The following is a 21,510-nucleotide window of genomic DNA, read 5'->3' on the forward strand; positions in this document are numbered from 1 at the left end:
GGTTGAGAATCTGCCTGCCAATGCAGGGGACATGGGTTCGAGCCCTGGTCTGGGAAGGTCCCACATGCTGCGGAGCAACTAGGCCCGTGAGCCACAAGTACTGAACCTGCGCGTCTGGAGCCTGTGCTCCGCAACAAGAGAGGCCGTGATAGTGAGGCCTGCGCACCGCGATGAAGAGTGGCCCCGGCTTGCCGCAACTACAGAAAGCCCTCGCACAGAAACGAAGACCCAACACAGCCAAAAAATAAATTAATTAATTTTTTAAAAAATCCAAAGCATTGCTCTCTGGAAAAAAAAAAAATAATAGAAGACTTGAAAGTCTTGACAAGTGAATAGTAGTACAAGAATACCTGGCTATGTTGAATGAGTTCTTGCCTTTAAGACTGAGACAAATTACATCCTAATTTACTTCATTTTTTCAACAAGTACCAATTAAGCACCTACTGTGTAACGGGGATACAAAGGTGAACAAAGTAACCTCTGTCATCGAGCTCTTATCAGTAATAAGAGTGGTGTGAGAGGGAGTAGAGTTCAGGAATGCTTAGCGTAGGGAATTGGGAGGGCTTCCCAAAGGAAGTGACATTTAATATAAGGCCTGAGGGACCTGTAGAAGTTAGCAGTTTACAGTTATTGCCAAAATAAATAGTAAAAGAAATAATGATAACTTAATATTGTAAATTAACTATACTTCAATAAAATTTTTAAAAAAGAAGTAATGAGGGACTTCCCTGGTGGCACAGTGGTTAGGAATCCACCTGCCAATGTAGGGGACACAGGTTCCAGCCCTGGTCTGGGAAGATACCACATGCCGCGGAGCAACTAAGCCCGTGCGCCACAACTACTGCGCCTGTACTCTAGAGCCAGTGAGACACAACTACTGAGCCCACATGCCACAACTACTGAAGCCCGCATGCCTAGAGCCCATGCTCCGCAACAAGAGAAGCCACCACAATGAGAAGCCTGTGCACCGCAACGAAGAGTAGCCCCCGCTCGCCACGACTAGAGAAAGCCCGTGCGCAGCCACAAAGACCCAACGTGGCCAAAGATTGATTAATTAATTAATTAATTAATAAAAAAAGAAGTAATGATAACACTTTCTGAAATCTTCGTTAAAGGTAGTCACTCATTCACTCAACTAATATATATATATTGAGGGCCTACTATGTGCCAGGAAGCATCAGAGCAATGAATAAAACAGCTCCCTGCTTACAAGAGGATGCCAGAGACTAGACATGAACAAACTGTATCCTGATCTTTTTTTAAAAAAAAGAGGGGAGAGCCAGGGGAGAATGTATCACTGAAACTGTAGACCAGGAGATTTGATATCAATCATTAGCCAAATTCTAGGACTCATAAGTAGTGAATTCTTTGAAAAAATAGAATGCTTTGGGGCTTACTAGCTAGATGGACTGGGAGAACACTTCTCATTGTATTCTTTCTTCATGCTGCCTGGGTTGACATCAACTGATATTAAAATTGAGGTGGTTTTATAGCTTATTTAAGTTACTCTACCTTTAAAAAAGAAGTGCTGCTGAATGAAGTAATCTCAACCTGTAGCCACCCGACAATGGTTCTAATCCTGTCCTGTGCAGTTTTATTGGAGCAGAGAGAGAGAGGGAGAGAGCACATGCAAGTGAGAATAAGCAAACTAAATGGCAGAGTCATGAGATTCAGAAAAATGAGTTAAAAATAAAATGATGATATTTAATAGAGATTTTGGTGATAGTTGTACACCCCTATGAATATATCAAAAAACTTTAAATGGGTGAATGTTATCTTAGCAAAGGTGTTAAAAATTCTGTAGGGATATGTATGAAGCTCTGCACATCAATTATCATAGTACAGTTGGTCTTTATAGTCACTTTTTTCTTGATTCTGTGGTTGTAAACGTATGTAATAATGTGGAAAATATCAAGTGAAAAACAAGTCCACAACATTTTGTTTATAAACATTAAAAATGAATACACAAAGATCAGAAGGAAAACCATTTTTTAAAAAAATCAAATACGCAGGGTAAATATGGAGTAGGCCTGTTAGAGGTGGAAAAACAAAATCAGTGAGTGGATAAGTTGTCCTTCATAAATAAAGTTGCCATTTCTGATTCACCAGTAATAGGATTTTTATCATAAGTGGCTTTTTTGTTTTGTTTTGTTTTTTAGCAATAAGATTTGGGATTGACCCTTTAGAAACCAACTTTTTTTTGATTCTGATAATTAATAAGACAGATATATTCAAACATCCTTGGTAGAACAGTCCTACAGTATATGGGAGTCAATCCTGAAGGCTCAGCCCACAAAGTTTGTTCTCCAGCACTCCCAGTGGTTTTGTAAGCACCTAATTCCCTGTATTAAATTCCATTCTACTTAAAATGCCTAAAGTAGTTTTGGACTCCTGCATTGCTATATTGCAGGCATACCAGTAGAAGTACATGAGATGATTTCAGGTGAATCACAAACATGTAATAGTTATTTGTTTTAATGCACATCATAAAAGCTGTGTGTTCTTGTACGTGTGTATAATTAGAACAAGTTTGTGATTTCACAGCTGTTAAATCTTTGGGCAAATCTAACATATACTAAGCAAATAGTATTATTGGTCTATAAGGATACTGCAAAAAAAAAAGGAGTCATTCATAAATCTCAAAGATAGGAAAACTCTAATGACAAAAGACTGTTACTAGTTGAAGGGGGAGAGTATACAGTGTCTTTGTGAAGACAGGCAACGCAAGCACTGAAGCAGTGCTCCCCAAATATTTTGAGAAGTGGGTATTTCTGCCTGAAATCAGAAGTTACCCAAGGAGGGAGATGAGGAAGGAAAGAGCACTAGCCTTTTTTGTTATACAAAGGACATTGTATTTGTCATCCCCATTGAATCCTCAGACCAATCCTCTGATATTCATACTTCTACCTTGATTTTGCGGGTAAGTAAACTCAGTAAACTGAGGCCTCAGAGAGACTGTTTAAATTGCTAATGTCACACAGCTACTAAGTATCTGAGTCTGGGTTTCAACCCAAGTTTATTTGATTCAAAAACTTGTGCATGTTCAACTGTCCTGCCTACTTCCATCTAAGGGCCAGCCTTACAGCCTTAGTCATAGTAAGTCATAATAAGATGAAGATCAACCGCTGAGAAAAAGGCACTTAAAATGACTTCCCCAGTGTCCAGGGCCAGAGCAAGTCACCCAACTCTGATAAGCGTGGCTCACTTTGAGTTCTGAGAGTCTAGTTTGAATTTATAATTAGCACATAAATTATTGACAGACAGAGTACTTCCTCAACATTTAGAAAAATTACTTGGCAATTCCTCTGTCAATAATGTTTCCCCAGAAGCAAGGTTCTGACATCCAGATATTTTAAAGTTAAAAATAACACAATAAAAAGTTGCATATAATGCCGAGAAATTACCGCACTTAGTTCCCATGGTAAAGTCAATTTTCATCCTGTTTCCTAAAAGCGGTTCATTAACTGGGTATCCACAAATATGTCAGAAGGAAGAAAGAGAAATGTGAGAGAGGAGAGTGCATGTCCTCATTGAATTATACCTTACTTCATATAGTCATGTATTTATTCAACACATATTTTTGAGCACCTACTACTATGTGTCAGACACTATACTATGCTTACCTGGGTTGGGGGTGAGGTTAGCAGATGACAGCTATAAGGCATAGACCATGTTTTCTGGGCTTTCGTCAATTTTAAGATAAATGATCAATTTAAGAGCTTCTTTTGTAGGGGGAAGGGGCAGATCCTGAGCATCAAATGTATTTATCAGTTGTAAGGCATCTCTCTTTTCAAAAATGTTTAAACGTGAAAAACGGGTGCATCTTAGACACAAGGAAACACTGGTTCTGTTTTTTATCAAGCTCTTCACAATCAACTTGTGTTCAGGACAGCTAGCAGCATGCACTGTCCACGGTGAAAAAGAAATGCCTTCTGTTTCTAAGGTATAGAGGAAGGGCTTGAGGACATAGGAGAAATATGACACAGCTGGCAACTGGTAGCAGATAATGAGAGGCGTCCTCAGGACAGGTGAAATAGAGATCCTGCCCTAGTGTCCCTCAGTCACTATTTCTTGTGGAGCTGTGAAATTGGAAGTCAGAGGGCTTTGGTGGACCCAGATCAGCCATCCAAGATGTGAACACAGGCAGTTTAATTAACTTCTTTACATCCCAGTTTCCTCAACAGTAAAATGAGTGTTACAGGGACACTACAATTTCTCCCAATTCTAGCATCCCAAGGACCTTGAGCAGCAGAAAATAAAAGATATATAGACCAAATCATATAAAAATTTGGGTTAGGTCTACTTTCATCTCTAATTCCTTAATTTTAGCCATTAGCCCTCTTTGATGTGACTAGGATATAATAAACAAGATTTATCAGTTAAAATTGGTTTCTGAAGTGTGCTTCTGAGCTGTTTGTTACATATATCCTTTTACCAGGAGATTAGTATATGAGGAATATGATAAGCAGAAAAAAATTAAATCTATAAATATACCAGGAAATGTCTTCTCGAGAACACTGCTGAGTTCTAAGACCTAACCAAGCATTTTTTCAGAATCCTTTGAGTAAATAGATCAATTTATAGATGTCTAGTGTCTTGGTCTTACCTGGACATTTAGCTTCAGTGGCCTAAGAACATGAAGCAATTTAAAAAAAACTCAACCCATACATAAATTCACTACTCTAAGGAATTTACCTTTTCATTTCTCCACATATTCCTTCTAGTACTTGGCCATCTGTATAGCAAACCCTGTTGCTATCGATATTTATTATCCTCTTCCTTCTAACTTGGCTGCCCACTGTTCCAGTCCCAACTCCATACTGCTTTCTTAGACCCCAGCTCAAGTCTATTTTCTTTTGGGGGATCGTTGAGGGCAAGGAAGAGGAAGGGAGGTTGTCACTGGAGAACTCCTTTGCTTCTTGTGAGACAGACAGTATTTCAAACAGTGTGTCCTATGCACTGTATTAGTAGACCTTCCATGGAAGAGCCCCTTAGAGCACTAGGTCAGCCATAATGCCAGAAGCAGATACCCTGTTTTTTTCTTTTTTCTTTTATATTGGAGTATAGTTGATATACAATGTTGTGTTAGTTTCCGGTATACAGCAAAGTGATTCAGTTATACATACAAATATATCTATTCTTTTTCAGATTCTTTTCCCATTTAGGTTATTACAGAATATTGAGTAGAGTTCCCTGTGCTATACAGTAGGTCCTTGTTGATTATTTATTTTATATATAGTAGTGTGTATATGTTAATACCAAACTCCTAATTTATACCTCCTCCAACCTTTCCCCTTTGGTAACCATAAGTTTGTTTTCTAAGTCTGTAAGTCTGTTTTTGTTTTGTAAATTAGTTCATATGTATCATTTTTTTATACTCCACATATAAATGGTATCATATGATATTTGTCTTTCTCTATCTGACTTACTTCACTTAGTATGATAATCTCTAGGTCCATCCATGTTGCTGCAAATGGCATTATTTCATTCTTTTTATGGCTGAGTAACATTCCATTGTATATATATACCACATCTTCTTTATCCATTCATCTGTCAATGGATGTTTAGGTTGCTTCCATGTCTTGGCTATTGTAAATAGTGCTGCTATGAACATTGGGGTGTATGTATCTTTCCAAAGTATGGTTTTCTCCAGATATATGCCCAGCACTGGGATTGCTAGATCATATGGTAGCTCTATTTATAGGGTTTTTTTTAATATTCTATTTATTTATTTATTTGGCTGTGTTGGGTCTTAGTTGCTGCATGTGGGATCTTTCATTGTAGCACGCAGACTCTTCCTTGCAGCATGCAGCCTTCTCTAGTTGCAGCACGTGGGCTCTCCAGTTGTGGCACACGGGCTCCAGAGCACATGGGCTCAGTAGTTGTAGCACACAGGCTCTCTAGTTGCAGCACACAGGCTTAGTTGCCCCACCGCATGTGGTATCTTAGTTCCCCAACCAGGGATCGAACCCACGTCCCCTGCATTGGAAGGCAGATTCTTAACCACTGGACCACCAGGGAAGTCCCCAAGCTCTATTTATAGTTTTTTAAGGAACCTCCATACTGTTCTCCATAGTGGCTGCACCAGTTTATATTCCCACCAGCAGTGTAGGAGGGTTCCCTTTTTTCTACACCCTCTCCAGCATTTATTGTTTGTAGCCTTTTTGATGATAGTTATTCTGACTGGTGTGAGGTGATACCTCATTGTAGCTTTGATTTGCATTTCTCTAATAATTAGTAATGTTGAGCAGCTTTTCATGTACTATTTGGCCATCTGTATGTCTTTTTTGGAGAAATGTCTGTTTAGATCTTCTGCCCATTTTTTGATTGGGTTGTTTGTTTTCTGATATTGAGCTGTATGAGCTGTTTGTATATTTTGGAGATTAATCCCTTGTCGGTCAGATCATTAGCAAATATTTTCTCCCATTCTATGGGTTGTCTTTTCGTTTTGTGGATGGTTTCCTTTGCTCTGCAAAACCTTTTAAGTTTAATTAGGTCCCATTTGTTTGTTTTTGTTTTTATTTTCATTACTCTAGGAGGTGGATCCAAAAAGATAATTGCTGCGATTTATGTCAAAAAGTGTTCTACCCGTGTTTTCCTGTAAGAGTTTTATAGTATCTGGTCTTACATTTAGGTCTTTAATCCATTTTGAGTTTATACCCTGTTTGTTTCTTTTTATCAGCTACCAAACTTTCACCAGCAGCCCACTACTCCTTAAAAACTGCCCTTATGAAAACTGACCAGAACAGAGCCTTATGCCTATCTCAGTAAGAGGACCTCAAACATTTAAGCAGAGTGGGAAGTACATTGTATCTCAGAAGGGACAAATTAAAGAAACACAACGTATCCCTAAAAGGAAAAATAAAAAGAAATCCATGCTTAGATATAAGTAGTGAAACTGCAGAACACCAAGAACAAAGAAAGATTTTAGAATCAGCCACAAAGAAAGCATAAATGAAAATGACATCAGTCTCCTCAATAGCAACCAAGGAAGCCAGGAGACAATGGAATCATACCTCCAATGTGTTGAGAGAAAATAACTGTCATCCTTGAATTTCGTATTCAGCAAAACTATCTTTCAAAAACAAAGGTGTAAAAAAATTTACATATAAACATAAGCTGAGTTTACTACTTAGAGAGTTGTACAAAAGTAACTTCTAAAAGATGTAATTAAAGAAGAAAAAATGATCCAGTCGTTGGTCTGAGAAAAGGGATTAAAATAATATTCAGTGGAAACATATATGTAAATCCAAATAAATAGAATAGTGCTAAAATACGATTTTGCATAATAATATATATGATGTGAGGAAGTGCAAGGAGAGTGAATGTATTCACAGGTTCTTTATTGTTCTGGCAGAGGTTAAGAAATTATTTAACTTTAGGCTTTGTTAAGTTGTCTCAAGCGCAATTGATAAAGAAAAGAAAAAAACATATAAATCCAAACAATTAGAGCTAAATAGGAGAAGGGAAGAAACACAATCAAACCCCCCCAAAAGGCAAGATAAGAGGAAAAAAAGCATAGAAAATCCAGGACAAATAGGAATAATAAGGTAAGAGAGAGAAAAGTAGAAAAAAGTCCAAATTTTAAAATCATATTAAATGTAAATGGACTAAACACGTTTTATCAAATTAGATTCTTTAAATCTAGATACGTGCTATTTTTAAGAGACATGCCTAAGGCATAAGGATATGGCAAAATCAAAAGTAAAAGGAAGGGGAAAAGTTTTCCAGCAAAATTATTAACCAAGGAAACCTAGTGTAACTATATTAATATCCACATAATGGATTGTTAAGCAAAAGCATGATTAGAGATAAGGGTATCATTATGATTATTTAATTCATCAGGAAGATACAACAATTCTAAAGTTGCATGCTCCTAATAAAGTAGCCTCAAATGTGTAAAACAAAATTTGATAGGACTGCAGGGGAGAATGGATAAATCCACCATTACCTTGTACCCACCTTTCTGAATTATTTATAAGTCAAACTGACAATATAGTGAGGAGTATGGTACCTGGTTAAAACCTATGTGTGGTTTTTTTCAGGCCTGATCACAGGCAGTTACAAAGGCTTTACCTGGCAGGCCTCTTGGGGAAGAGGCCTACATCAGATTTGAGGTACAGCCAATGCATTGCAGCCTCTGAGAGGACCTGCAGGCAAGGACTCAGGCCCCTCTGGCCAATCATGCTCTTTGACATACTTGCATTCCTACTCCCAGAACCTTTATTTCTAAGCTTTTATCTAAGCCTTGGGCAGATCTCTCCTTCAGGTGCCTGGGTTGAGGCCTCCTTATGGGGAGCAGAGGGGAACCATCGAAGGCACCTTTGCCCAGGCTCACTCAGTACTTTTCCACACCTCACCCTTCCCCCCTGCCCTCAGCCCCGACCCCAGGGGCCATAAAACTATTGGTGTCTTTTGTTCCGGGGCTCCCTCAACAGTGAGATGATCCCCACCTCTTCACTGATCCAGCTGACCTGGACCAGTGTGTACTTCCCTGGGGGAAAGCGGAACAGAGGAGTCTGCACTTTCTGCAGTTTAGCTACTTGCTTGTTCCAAAGCAGTAAGTGGTTAAGCCCTTTCATTTTTGGCTTGTTTTCATCAGCTACTCTGACACCTGGCAGCTCACTCCTCTCTCTCTATCTCTCTCTCTCTCTCTCTCTGTCTCACCCAGCTCAGCTGGCTGAGCTTCTGACATATAGAAGATTAAAAAACAAAACTGAATACCACAATAAAACAGTCTTAATCTAATGGTCGTATATAACACTCTGTACCCAACAATTTTAAAATGTGCATTCTTCTCAAGCATTCATGGAGCATTTATAAACATTGATTAAGTGCCTAGTCATGAAGCATGACTCGACACATCTTATAGAATCAGTATTATGCAGATGACATTTTCTAATTGCAATACAGTTAATTCAAATACCAATAATAAAATGACAAGTGAGACTTTTAAAATTAACTTTGGAAATTAAATGCATGCTCTTTAGTAAATCATGGGTCAAAGCCATCATTGAAATTTGAAAATATTTAGAACTAAGCAATGATAAAAGTTTAAATATCAAAACATATGAGATGCAATGAAAGTAATATTTGAGGGAAATTCATCACATTAAATGCTTCTTTTAGAAAAGAAGAAATGTGGAAAATTAGTGAGCTAAGCATCCAGCCTAAAAGGTTAGCAAAAGAATAGCAAAATAACCTCAAGACAAGTAGAAGAAAGTAGATAATAAGGAGCAGAAATAGATGATGTAGTAAAATACAATAGAGATGACCAACAAACAAAAGTTTAAAAAAGGGCTTCCCTGGTGGCACAGTGGTTGGGAGTCCGCCTGCCGATGCAGGGGACACGGGTTCGTGCCCCGGTCCGGGAAGATCCCACATGGCATGGAGCGGCTGAGCCCGTGAGCCATGGCCGCTGAGCCTTCACGTCCAGAGCCTGTGCTCCACAACAGGAGAGGCCACAACAGTGACAGGCCTGCGTACCGCCAAAAAAAAAAAAAAAAAAAAGATTAATAAAATAGACAATCATCTGGCAGGATTTATGGGGGGGCAAAGAGATAATGCACAAATAGATAATATTAAGGATGTAAAATGAGAATCACATATGCATTATAAATTTAAAAGACAGTAAGAGTATAATACTATGAACAATTTTATGCCAATGAATTTCAAAACTTAGAGAAAAATTTCAAATACCTAGAAAAAAAATAGAAAGCCTGCATTGTGAAGCCAAATAAAGCAGTAATTTTAAATCTTTCCATGAAGAAATATCCAGACTTAAATTCTTTTATGGTGAATCTTACCAAATATTCAAGGAATAGATCGTAAACATTCTTACATAAACTACTCCTGAGAAGATAAAACAGGGAATGCTAACTGAGACATCAGGGAAAATGACAGTGCAAGACTATCTAAAAATTTACCCCTTTATAAAAGCAATGCTCCATATCCTACCAACACTTATTTTCCTTTTGATTGTAGCCATCCTTACGGATGTGAGGTGGTATCTCATTGTCATTTTGATATGTCTTTCCCTGAGAGCTACTAATGTTGAGCATCTTTTCATGTGCTTATTGGCCATTATCTTCCTTGGAGAAAATTCTATTTATGATAACCTTTTGAATCTATTCCAAAAATAGTTTGGCTCACAGCACTCCACCAAAATTGCCCTTGATATAGCCACTCTTACTTAAATGCCCAGCAGCATTCTCTCATATAAACATTGTGGACGGCCACCTCTTCTGGGATTTCCAGTCTCCTGACACTCCTTTTCTGTCACCTTTGCTGATTCCTCTTCAGCTCCAGGATTGCTGACACTAGATGGCCCCCATGACTCAGCGGTTGAACCTCTTCTGTTTATTTATACTCACGCCCTTGAAGAACTCATCCAGCTCATGGTTTTAAAGCCCATCTTCATATTGGAGACTCCCAAATTTTTATCTCCAGCCAGACCTCCTCTCTAATATCAAATCCAACTGCATACTCCACATCTCCATGTTGATGTTTGATACCTAACTTGTCCAAAACTAAATTCCTCATCCTCCCCTCCTAATCTGCCCTTTTCACACTCTTCCTCATCTCAAAAACTATCCACTTTACTGAACTTCTAATTGCTCAGGCCAGAAACCTCAGCATCATCCCTGAGTCCTCTTTCTCTCATGCCCCAAATTCAATCTGTCAGCAAATCCTGGCAGCTCTATCTTTGAAATATATCTAGAATTCTTACCACTGAAAAAATTACAAGGCAGCCATTAAAAACAACATGCAAGACATTTTTCTTAAAAACATGGAGTGGAAAGTGGCATGCAAGTCCTATGTGTAATGTGATTCCAACAATGAAAATATGCTTCTAATGAAGATTTGAAAGAAAGCCTCCAAATTATATCCTTAAGAAGCCACAGAGATATTTTCATATTGTCCCATATTTTTCTTTGAAAATATTTATCAAGCTATAAAACTTCTGGGAAGATTTCAGTGTTTGTAGTACTGATGGATGTTTATGGAGCACAGTACCATTTTAAATAGCCCTTTGACATCAGTGGGTAAGGAGCCCATATTTCTGGAGACTTTTACTTGTACCACATGCTGTGCTAATTGTTTTGCACATATGATCTCATTTAATTCTCTCACCCTTTTAAAAAAACAGCTTTATTGATGCATAATTGACAAACAATAAATGTTTACAATGTTTAATGTATAATTTGATGTTATGGCATACATATACACCCGTGAAACAATCACCAAATCGAGATGGGGGCAGATCCACGACCTGAGAGGTCTCTTTGTTCCCCACCCCTCCCTGCTTCCCAGCTCCCCAGCTCCCCAAGCAACCATTGATCTACTCTCTGTCACTGTAGATCGGTTGGCATTTTCCACAGCTTTATATAAATAGAATCATACATTATGTCCTTTTTTTTTTTGGTCAGACTACTTCTGAATGATCTTTTTATGTTTTATTCACATCTTATAGCTGAAGAAATAAATTCATAGAAGTTATATAACTTTCCTAAAATCATACAGTAATAAGAGATGAACCTGGACTTTCACTCCATGCCTGCTTGTCACCTCCACATGTTAAAAGTGAAGCTCCAAATGGTTAAAGGAATTGCCAAAAGTTATAATACCAGTGACTGGCCAAAGTAAGACAGAAACCCACTGTGCCACATGCCTCTTGGTTATTTATGTGGCTGTTGGAAAGAGCATTAGGACTCCTTCTAGATTTCACTAAGACCACATTTTTCAGAAGCCCAGCCATTAACCTGACCTTGATGATGGCCTTGGACAGAAGATCCAATGTGGTGTGCTTGGCAAAAGCTTCCTTCAACACAGTGTCTTTCAATTCGTCAGAACAAAGAAATCTATTTCTCTAGAAGCTGTCTTTGATTTCCCTTGAATTGCTGTCCTCTTCAGAAAATACCTGAACTGAGAGTAAAGGGAACCGCTTGTAGTTTGGGTCCCTCCCCCTCCATCCCTCCCCTCCCTCCCTTCTCTGCTCCTTACTCCCCCCTCCCTCTCCTCCTTCCTTTTCTTTTTCTTCCCTCCATTTCTATTCTTCATAGTATTCATTTGCAGTGAATCTTCATCATTACTTTTGTTACCACTGCTTTATACTCTTAGGTGGCCTAGACTGCCAGAGTAATGCATGGGATTGGAGCCAAAATGCTTGGTTTGTGATTTTCTAAAACTGCCACATTGTTACAGCCTGATTTCCAATTAACATATTTATATTTATTATTATTTACATTTATTTATTAGGCTTATATGATGTCTTTGTATCTACAAGATCACATAAGTTTTAGTATCTGTGAAGTTTAATTAATGGGTTAGGAGTTGTTTACATATCAAAAAACAAGCTTAAAAAGATGGAAAACCGCTTATATAATAAGCAGTAAGATGATACCCTGAAAAAGGTATTAAAATTATTGAATGCTTATCAGAAAGGCCTGCATAGTGTTTCTTTTAAATTTTTTATTGAAGTATAATTGATTTACAATATCGTGTAAGTTTCAGGTATATAACACAGCAATTCAGTTATATGTGTATGTGTATATATATATATATATATATATACTTTTTCAGATTCTTTTCCCTTATAGTTGTTACATAATATTGAGTATAGTTCCCTGTGCTGTACAGTAGATCCTTGTTGGTTATCTATTTTATACATAGTAGTGTGTATATGTTAATCCCAGCCTCCCAGTTTATCCCTCCCCCTACCCCCTTTCCCCTTTGGTAACCATAAGTTTGTTTTCTGTGTCTGAATATCTTTCTGTTTTGGAAATACGTTCATTTGTGTCTTTTTTTTTCTTTTAGATTCTACATATAAGCAATATCATTTGATATTTGTCTTTCTGTGTCTGACTTCACTTAGTATAATTTCTAGGTTCATCCATGTTGCTGCAAATGGCATTATTTCATTCTTTTTTATGGCTGAGTATATTCCATTATGTGTGTGTGTGTGTATATGTACACACACACACATACACACACATCATTTTTTTGGCTGTGAGGACACGTGGGGTCTTAGCGTGGCATGTGGAATCTTAGTTCCCCAACCAGGGGTTGAACCGTGCCCTCTGCGTTGGAAGCTCGGAGTCTTAACCACTGGACTGCCAGGGAATCCCCTACCACATCTTCTTTATACATTCATCTGTCGATGGACATTTAGGTTGCTTCCATGTCTTGGCTATTGTAAATAGTGCTGCAGTGAATATGGGGGTGCATTTATCTTTTCAAATTACGGTTTTCTCTGGATGTTTACCCAGGAGTGGGATTGCAGGATCATATGGTAGCTCTATTTTTAGTTCTTTAAGGAACCTCCATATTGTTCTGCATAGTGGCTACACCAATTTACATTCCCACCAACAGTGCAAGAGGGTTCCCTTTCCTCCACACCCTCTCCAGCATTTATTGTTGTAGACTTTTTGATGATGACCATTCTGACTGGTGTGAGGTGGTACCTGGCTGTAGTTTTGATTTGCATTTCTTTAATAATTAGCGATGTTGAGCATCTTTTCATGTGCCTTTTGGCCATCTGTACTTCACAGTGTTTTAAATCATCTGTTTAAAATTGATATTAAGGACTTCTCTGGTGGTGCAGTGGATAAAAATCTGCCTGCCAATGCAGGGGACACAGGTTCGATCCCTAGTCCAGGAAGATCCCACATGCCGCAGAGCAAGTGAGCCGGTGTGCCACAACTACTGAGCCTGCGCTCTAGAGCCCGTGAGCCACAACCACTGAGCCTGTGTGCCACAACTACTGAAGCCCTCGCACCTAGAGCCCGTGCTCTGCAACAAGAGAAGCCACCACAATGAGAAGCCCGCACACCACAACAAAGAGTAGCCCCCGCTCGCCACAACTAGAGAAAAGCCCATGAGCAGCAACGAAGACCCAATGCAGCCAAAAATAAATAAAATAAAATAAAAATAAAATTGATTTTAATTGTATGTAACTATTGTACTCCGTGCATGTAAACTTAAATGTTAGAAACCATATGTTTTGACAAAATTTCTGAAGCTCTTGGCTAACTTACCTATGAAAAATAATGTTCTGTATCCACCAGGGCAAAGTTTTTAAGGAGATACAACAAACTGTGACAGCAGCTACCATATCACAAATGCAAGCTAGAATACTCTGAGGAAATATATCAATATGAATGTTAATTGATACATGAGACTGACTTATAAAACTGCAAGCCGGAAAGGGATAGAAATCATCTTTAGAGTCTGGCTATATATGCCTCATATTCCTGGATTTATGCCCAGCAACTCAGCAGAGTAGGAAGAAAGTACTAAAGCATTTTTTAATTGATGATATTGATGAGTGAGGGATAAGTCAACCTCCATCCTTTCTCATGAAAAATTCGGGGTTATAGGTTTGAGGTTGTATTTATGAGACCCTGAAACAGCATTTAAATCTTTTTTTTACAGGCAGATGAACAGTATACATTGAACCTGGCAAATTTTTAATAAAGAAATAAAATGTTACCTTTACAAAGAGATTCTTTATGACTTCTAGACTTGTAAAACCTACTTGTTCTTATCTCTAATATTTTTATAGTTATCTGTTATTTGTTTTCATGTAGCATACCAGGCCTAGGAGGTTATATCCAGGGCAAAATTTAGGTAAGTGATAAGAGAGAACTAAATACAGCATGGTAAAAGAAAGAAGTCAAAGTTTTTAATTTAAAATATCCAGCTGAAAAATATGAAATCAAGGGAACAAAAGTATCAAATGAACATTAGGGTAAAAGGTGGGAAATGAAATGTTCTAGTTCAGGCAGGATTTCAGCTCTTTTTGACTTCAGTGACATTTAATTCTGGAGATAACAAGTTCCTGGGTCTTTCTATTTTTATATGTCCCACATTCTCTGAGCACAAAGACTAGAGAAGACACAGAATGTGGAGGTAGATGTGGATACCCACATATTTTCCAGTTGCCTTGGTGGTTATTTCACCTGCCTGAACTTCGCGTTTCCCACATGTTAAGATGAGGCCTCTCACAGTACACACCTCACAGATTGTTGCTGGGATTAAGTGAGTTCATGCATGTAAAGTGCTTAGCAAATAAGCCCTCAAATATGTCAGACATTACAAAGGGAAGGTATAGAAACGTACTATAAATTGGTCTGGTGGAACTCCAGTTTCTTTCCTTTTCTTGCCTTGGTCCTAGGGTTGAAGGTTGTTTCCTTCTCTTGTTCAAAGCAACCACCACCAGCTCTGCTCATCAAACTCTCCGACGCACATCAAACTTTCCCACCTCAGCACCTCTTACAGAGAAGGAACTTGAACTCTGGGGACCCTCAGTTGCCTGCTTCAGGAGAGACATGCCTTTTGAGATTGTGTATTTCATCTAAAATTTTTGCCCATCTTGTACCCTACTTCATAATACACGTGCATAATGTAACATATTTACCGCAAATTATCTGAACCATTTGTCACTCCAGGAGGATGTGGGTTTATCCTATGATTTCCAGTAACTCCTAGCATGTGGTTCCACGTTCCCAGAGTATAAAAACCCAGAGACTGACTCCCAGCCCTCAGGATCTGTTTAATTAGGAAGAACTAATGAAGGCAGATCCTTTGTCCAAAGCAGGAATTTGGCCGCTCTGAGGATCTGAGCAAGCATGGTTTCACGTTTCCTGACGCTGCCTCTCTCAGGGGCATTTTGCAGGGGGAGGTGGTTGTCTTAGGTTGGGTTCTAAACAAGCAGAGCCAGAAGAGGAATTCAATGCACCATGATTTGTTGATGGAAAAGCATTTTTCCGGGAAAAGCCTTTAAAGGAGGGAAGGAAGCAAAATAAAGAGAAAGAGCCAGGCAGGAATGTGGTCTCAAGTAAAGTCTGACTTGGCCTGATCCACAGGGGAAAGCTGCGGAGCATGAACCACCCTGCAGAACCGTTCTTCCTCTGGGACAAAGCAGTGGCCTTTGTGCCTCTCAGTTGTTGGCTGTGCTGTCTTGCTGGGCTGTGTGAATGCTCCATCACGCCGGCAGCTTCCAGCTTGTATGGTTGGGGACACAATCAGTGGATGCCTCAGTCTTGGCCTCACTCCCACATTTCCTTTGCTATAAAGTGGGTCTTGGCCTGCTGTGTTCCCATGCCAGGAGGAATCAAACAGTCCATAAGTCCTCAGATAGTGGTGTTGGATGAAGACTTGCTGGCTGGAAAGGCAAAGCCATACCAATAATACATGCCTGTTTCTATGAAAATGAACTGCTGGCACTCTCACGATGGAAGGGGTTCAATGTAGTCAACATGCTGCCACCACATGACTGGTTGGTCTCCTTGGGGAATGGCACCATGACAAGGGCTCACCAAAGCATTCAGTGTGCCAGCACCTCGTGGTCATATGGCCTTATCAACATAATATTATCACTGTAATGGGTCAGCATGACGTCCTCTGGGATGTCCAGAAAGTCTAGACCCCTTCATACTGTGTTATGATAGAAGATGAGAAAAGAAGCATAGCCTTGGGGCTAAACCATAAGTGTATATTGTTGCCAATTCTATGTGAATGCAAACTGTTTCTGCCCTTCTTTTTGGATTGGAATAGAAAAATACACATTTGTTAAATCAATGACTGCACACCATGTAACTGAGGCCATAATAATTTGTTCTAGCAGAGATACCACATCTGACAGGCAGCTACGGTAAAGCTACTACTTGTGGTCTACAGTCATCTTCCAGGATCCATTTGGTTTTGTAGGGGATGGACCACTGAATTGGAGACATTATGGGGACCACCACTTCTGCATTCTTTGGATGCTGAAGGGTGGTGCTAATCTCCACCATCACCCACTCTCAGACTATGATATTGTTTTTGATTTACTATCTTAGCCAAGGAATTATGGTTTCAGAGCTCTTAGCCCACAGGCCAAGGACCCAATGAGGGGATTGCATCAGCAGCCAGTTATGTGAATTCCTATTTTACGTTTGAGAATCAGAGAAATGATCACTGGGTGAGTTTGCAAACCTAGTGGACCCACTGTAAGCCAGGCCTTGGTCAGATCTCCTTTTATTACTCTAACAGGGGCTGTGATAAGGTAGCAATTCAATTCAGAGCCTGTGTCCAATAGTCCTTGAAAGGTCTGGGTATTACCTTTTCCCCAGTGTACATTTATGTAAGTAAATATCCATGGGTCCCTTTTAAGAGGGACCCAGGTTATCATTATCATGCATACTCACCATGGTGCTGCAGGATTCTTATTCCTGGGGACTCAGTCAATGAGTCTAAGTCTGAAAACAATCTGATCCTGAAACCAGGCAAGGTATTGTAACTTCTTATTGGGGTACCCTCTCTTAGGCTTGTGGTCTCCTATACTTGATTTCTTCTACTAAAAAGTGCTACTTCCCTGCTTGCCCAGAGGTCCAATCCATGTGAAATCATATTCATACTCCCACTGCAGATTGGTAGAATCCAAACTTCCTTCACTTTCTGCACCTCCCCCACCAAACCCTAAGTTCCAGGAACACTGAACTTTTAGCATTCTCAAGATAGGCAATGCCCTTGCAGGTTTCCAGATACCAATTATACTCTCAATATTGGTTGTATCCTCCTAGTAAATTTCTACTCTTCCTTCAAGACAAAGACAAAATGTCTCTTCTGTGAAGCCCGTCCCTCACTCCCTTCCACTGTGCTCCTATAACCCTCTTTTATCCCTTGATTGTACATTTATCACACTGTATGAGAATTATCTGCTTACATGTGAGGGCTTAATAGCAGAGTCTGCCTTACTTCTCTTCCTATTGTAACTGAGCAGGACCCTATAGGGGCTTCCCGGGACAGACCTCTGCCCCATATCCTCTGCTTTAGCTCCTTTCTGAAGTACCTAGATAATAATATCTAATGCATATTTCCTGAGTTTTTCAGATGCTAAAACCACCACGAAATGGAAGAAATTAACTGCTTGATGATCTTGAGCTCATAGCCCCCAGACCTTCTGGGATTGATCACCATCAACCAATCAGAGAATTAAGCAGGAGGTGATCACCTACCCTGGGATGCCCCTCCCTCACCTTGCCTTTAAAAATGCTTTGCTGTAACCCTTCAGGGTGTCGGAGGTTTTTGAACACCCGTTCTCCTTTCTCGTCCCTGCAATAATCCTTCCTCTGCTCCAAACTCCGTTTCAGTTTGTTTGGCCTCACTGTGTGTGGGACACACAAACTTGCGTTTGGTAACACTATCCCCTCATCTTGGCATGCTTCAGCACATGAGTTGGAGCTCAATAAATGTGTGCTGAATAAATTAAGCTTCCTTTGTAGCCAACTGTCTTCAAAGTGGCTGTGATTAGTACAGGGCAGTGTGAGTGGTCTTAATTAGCCCTATTTTGCAAAATTCATATGCTCAATTTTCTTCTTCTCATATGTTAATTTTATAATTGCACTTATTACATGTTTTATATATGATACCTGGGAATGAGATCCCAATCATCTCTATTCCCACAAAGATTTCAAAATAAAATTTTACCGATATTTATTTATTTATTTGTTTGTTTGTTTTTAAATTAATTTATTTTTTGGCTGTGTTGGGTCTTCATTGCTGTGCACGGGCTTTTTCTAGTTGCAGCGAGTGGGGGCTACTCTTCATTGCGGTGCACGGGCTTCTCATTGTGATGGCTTCTTTTGTTGTGGAGCACAGGCTCTAGGCACACGGGCTTCAGTAATTGTGGCATGGGGGCTCAGTAGTTGTGGCTCGTGGGCTCAGTAGTTGTGGCGCACAGGCTTAGTTGCTCCACGGCATGTGGGATCTTCCCAGACCAGGGCTTGAACCTGTGACCCCTGCATTGGCAGGCAGATTCCCAACCACTGCGCCACCAGGGAAGTCCTTACCTGATATTTAAACAAGAAAAAATCCACACATAATGGTTATAGTCCATCTTATGTTAGAAGAAAGCCAGATATTGTCTGTAAATGTATGAATGAGGAATGGGTTTGCCCAGAACTTCAGTTTAGGTGGTCAGCAGGTCAAATGAAGGAGGGAGGATTGGAATTTGATTATGATTAATATGTTCCTAGTATTCTAATAAAATCAGTCTGAGAAAGCATGGCCTAGCATAAACCAGGAAGCCCCAAAAGCCAGAAAGTGGCAGAATCCCTCCCAGCCCTGCCCATGCCTACAGCCTGACCCCTGAATTGGAGTCCTCCAGTGCCCGTGGCAGGGGTCCCCCTGCTGCCATCTGATACAAGCAGAGGCTGTCGGAACCTCAGGTCATTAAGTTCTCATGTCACACCACTCTCATCCCTTCTTCTGATTCCACCAGACCTAGCAAATGACCTTCTGCTTGTATATAATTTGGTTTCTATCACATTGTACTGGGTGTGATAGTTGCAGTTCTTACTATAAATTAAATAATCTGCCAGTGTGGTGAATATGAAGTATTAACTATAAAGTATTCTGACCAAACTAAGTCTCTGTGACTAAAAGCTGGAACTCTGATCCAGGTTTGGCAGCCAGCCTGCCTCTACCCAGGGGAACCTTACCTTCTCTCAAACCACTACATATATGATGGTTTCCTAAGCATTTGTATCTTCTTCTATGTGGGATCCCTTAGGACTCATATATTTCCTTATTGTATTACTTTCTTTCTGAGTATACATCTTGTCTCCTCCTTTAGATCAGTGTTCTTCAAGTATTTTTGGCTAGCATGGACTACATTTATACACATTTATTACATGTATAAACAATATACCCCCCTCACACATTTTTAAATTGACATCTAAAATTTTTTTTCTCAAGTTTAAAGCAATGCAAAGAATATAATTTCTGGTGCATTAGATATATTTATAAAGTATTATTCTTTTAAATGTATTCAAAAGAATTAAATATCACAGCAATTTGATACTCACTATCATGGATTTTTAATATACTTAAGCCAGCTGTTCATTAATAGTTGGAAATTTTATATTGTCCCTTTTTGCTCTTTATTTCATATTTCCATTCCATTTCTCCCAGAAAATTTTATCCTAATGTAATGTATTTTTCTCCCTAACAGTATTTCATTTATCATTCTAGCATAATTCTCTGCAATACAGAAATTAAATTTTATTTTTATTTCCTGTGACCTAAGTCTGTAAATATTTTAAACTATCTCCTAGTTTGAGTTACTATTACTACCAGCAGATTATTAATTGAAGTACCATACATGTGTTACAAATTTTATGAATAATTTTTTTTTTTTTTGCGGTACGCGGGCCTCTCACTGTTGTGGCCTCTCCCGTTGCGGAGCACAGGCTCCGGACACGCAGGCTCAGCGGCCATGGCTCACAGGCCCAGCCGCTCCGTGGCATGTGGGATCTTCCCGGACCGGGGCACGAACCCGTGTCCCCTGCATCGGCAGGCGGACTCTCAACCACTGCACCACCAGGGAAGCCCTATGAATAATTATTAAACATAAAAAGTAAAAATGTTTTTGGAAGTGCATCTCAATGAGATGAATGAGGCTGCATTTAAAAAAATTAATTTATGTATTTTGGATGAATAAAGGTACTACTATTGCTAGAAGGTTTAATAGTAATGATAGTAAAACTTTTTCTTCTACTATTGAGACAGGGCTTGACATCAATTCCTTTCCTGTTTTTCGGTGTTACAGATATAGCTTGGAGAAACCTTGTTCACATGAAAAGAATAGATGGGAATGGAAGGAATTTTGTTGTACCAATGCCACTACAATTTTTGCACTTCATCTAAGTTATATGCCAAAATCATATAAAAATTATGTTCAGTCATCTATTAGCTGATGATTCATTCCTTCAATTTTAACTGCAAAGAATCAGAATCACAGGACTTGTACACCAACACAGCTTTTATAGTCTTTTAATGACCTCAGCACTGCTGGCAGCATGTTGAACTGTACCTTTGCTTAGTTTTACACCTAAGGAAATACACCAGAGTTAGAATCAGGCTGGGACAGAGATGTGCCTTTCTTTTGCAAAGAAGATAAAGAGTGACTGTGAAAGGGAACATGGGAAGGAGGACCAGCCTGACACAGATACCTTCCCAGGCTGACTTTTAGGAAAGATCTTTTTCTCATTGAAGCGGTTGTGAGGATTGGGGAATAAAAGCTACTGTGCTCGTCACAGAGTTTTTTAGCTACTTTATGTACAGACCCTGGTTAAAAGAACTTACCCACTTTAATTTTTTTTCTTTTTTTTACTTTTTGGGTTAATCTCTCCTAATTTCTATCTGTGTTTTCTCCAGTCTAAGAGAATTGGACATATCTGTGGATAATTATAACCAGCTAGGGAGACATTTAGTAGCTTGAGGGTATAGAGGCTGTTCCTACATGTTTAACAAATGTAATTATCTGACATTACTTTTAGAGGACATTCAATTGGTTCATATAGTGGACATGTATTGTTTTTGCCTACTTAGCATTCATTCCCCTTTTATTAACAACACATCCTTTTTAGGGGGAGGGGAAAGACATCCTCACTAGTTCCCAGCCGTTTGCTTTGGTGGGGCTGGACTCCCTCACTCCCTGACGTTTCTGGCTTCAAGATGGACAGG

Source organism: Mesoplodon densirostris, chromosome 1 (genome assembly GCF_025265405.1).
Source record: "Mesoplodon densirostris isolate mMesDen1 chromosome 1, mMesDen1 primary haplotype, whole genome shotgun sequence".
Lineage (NCBI taxonomy): Eukaryota > Metazoa > Chordata > Mammalia > Artiodactyla > Ziphiidae > Mesoplodon > Mesoplodon densirostris.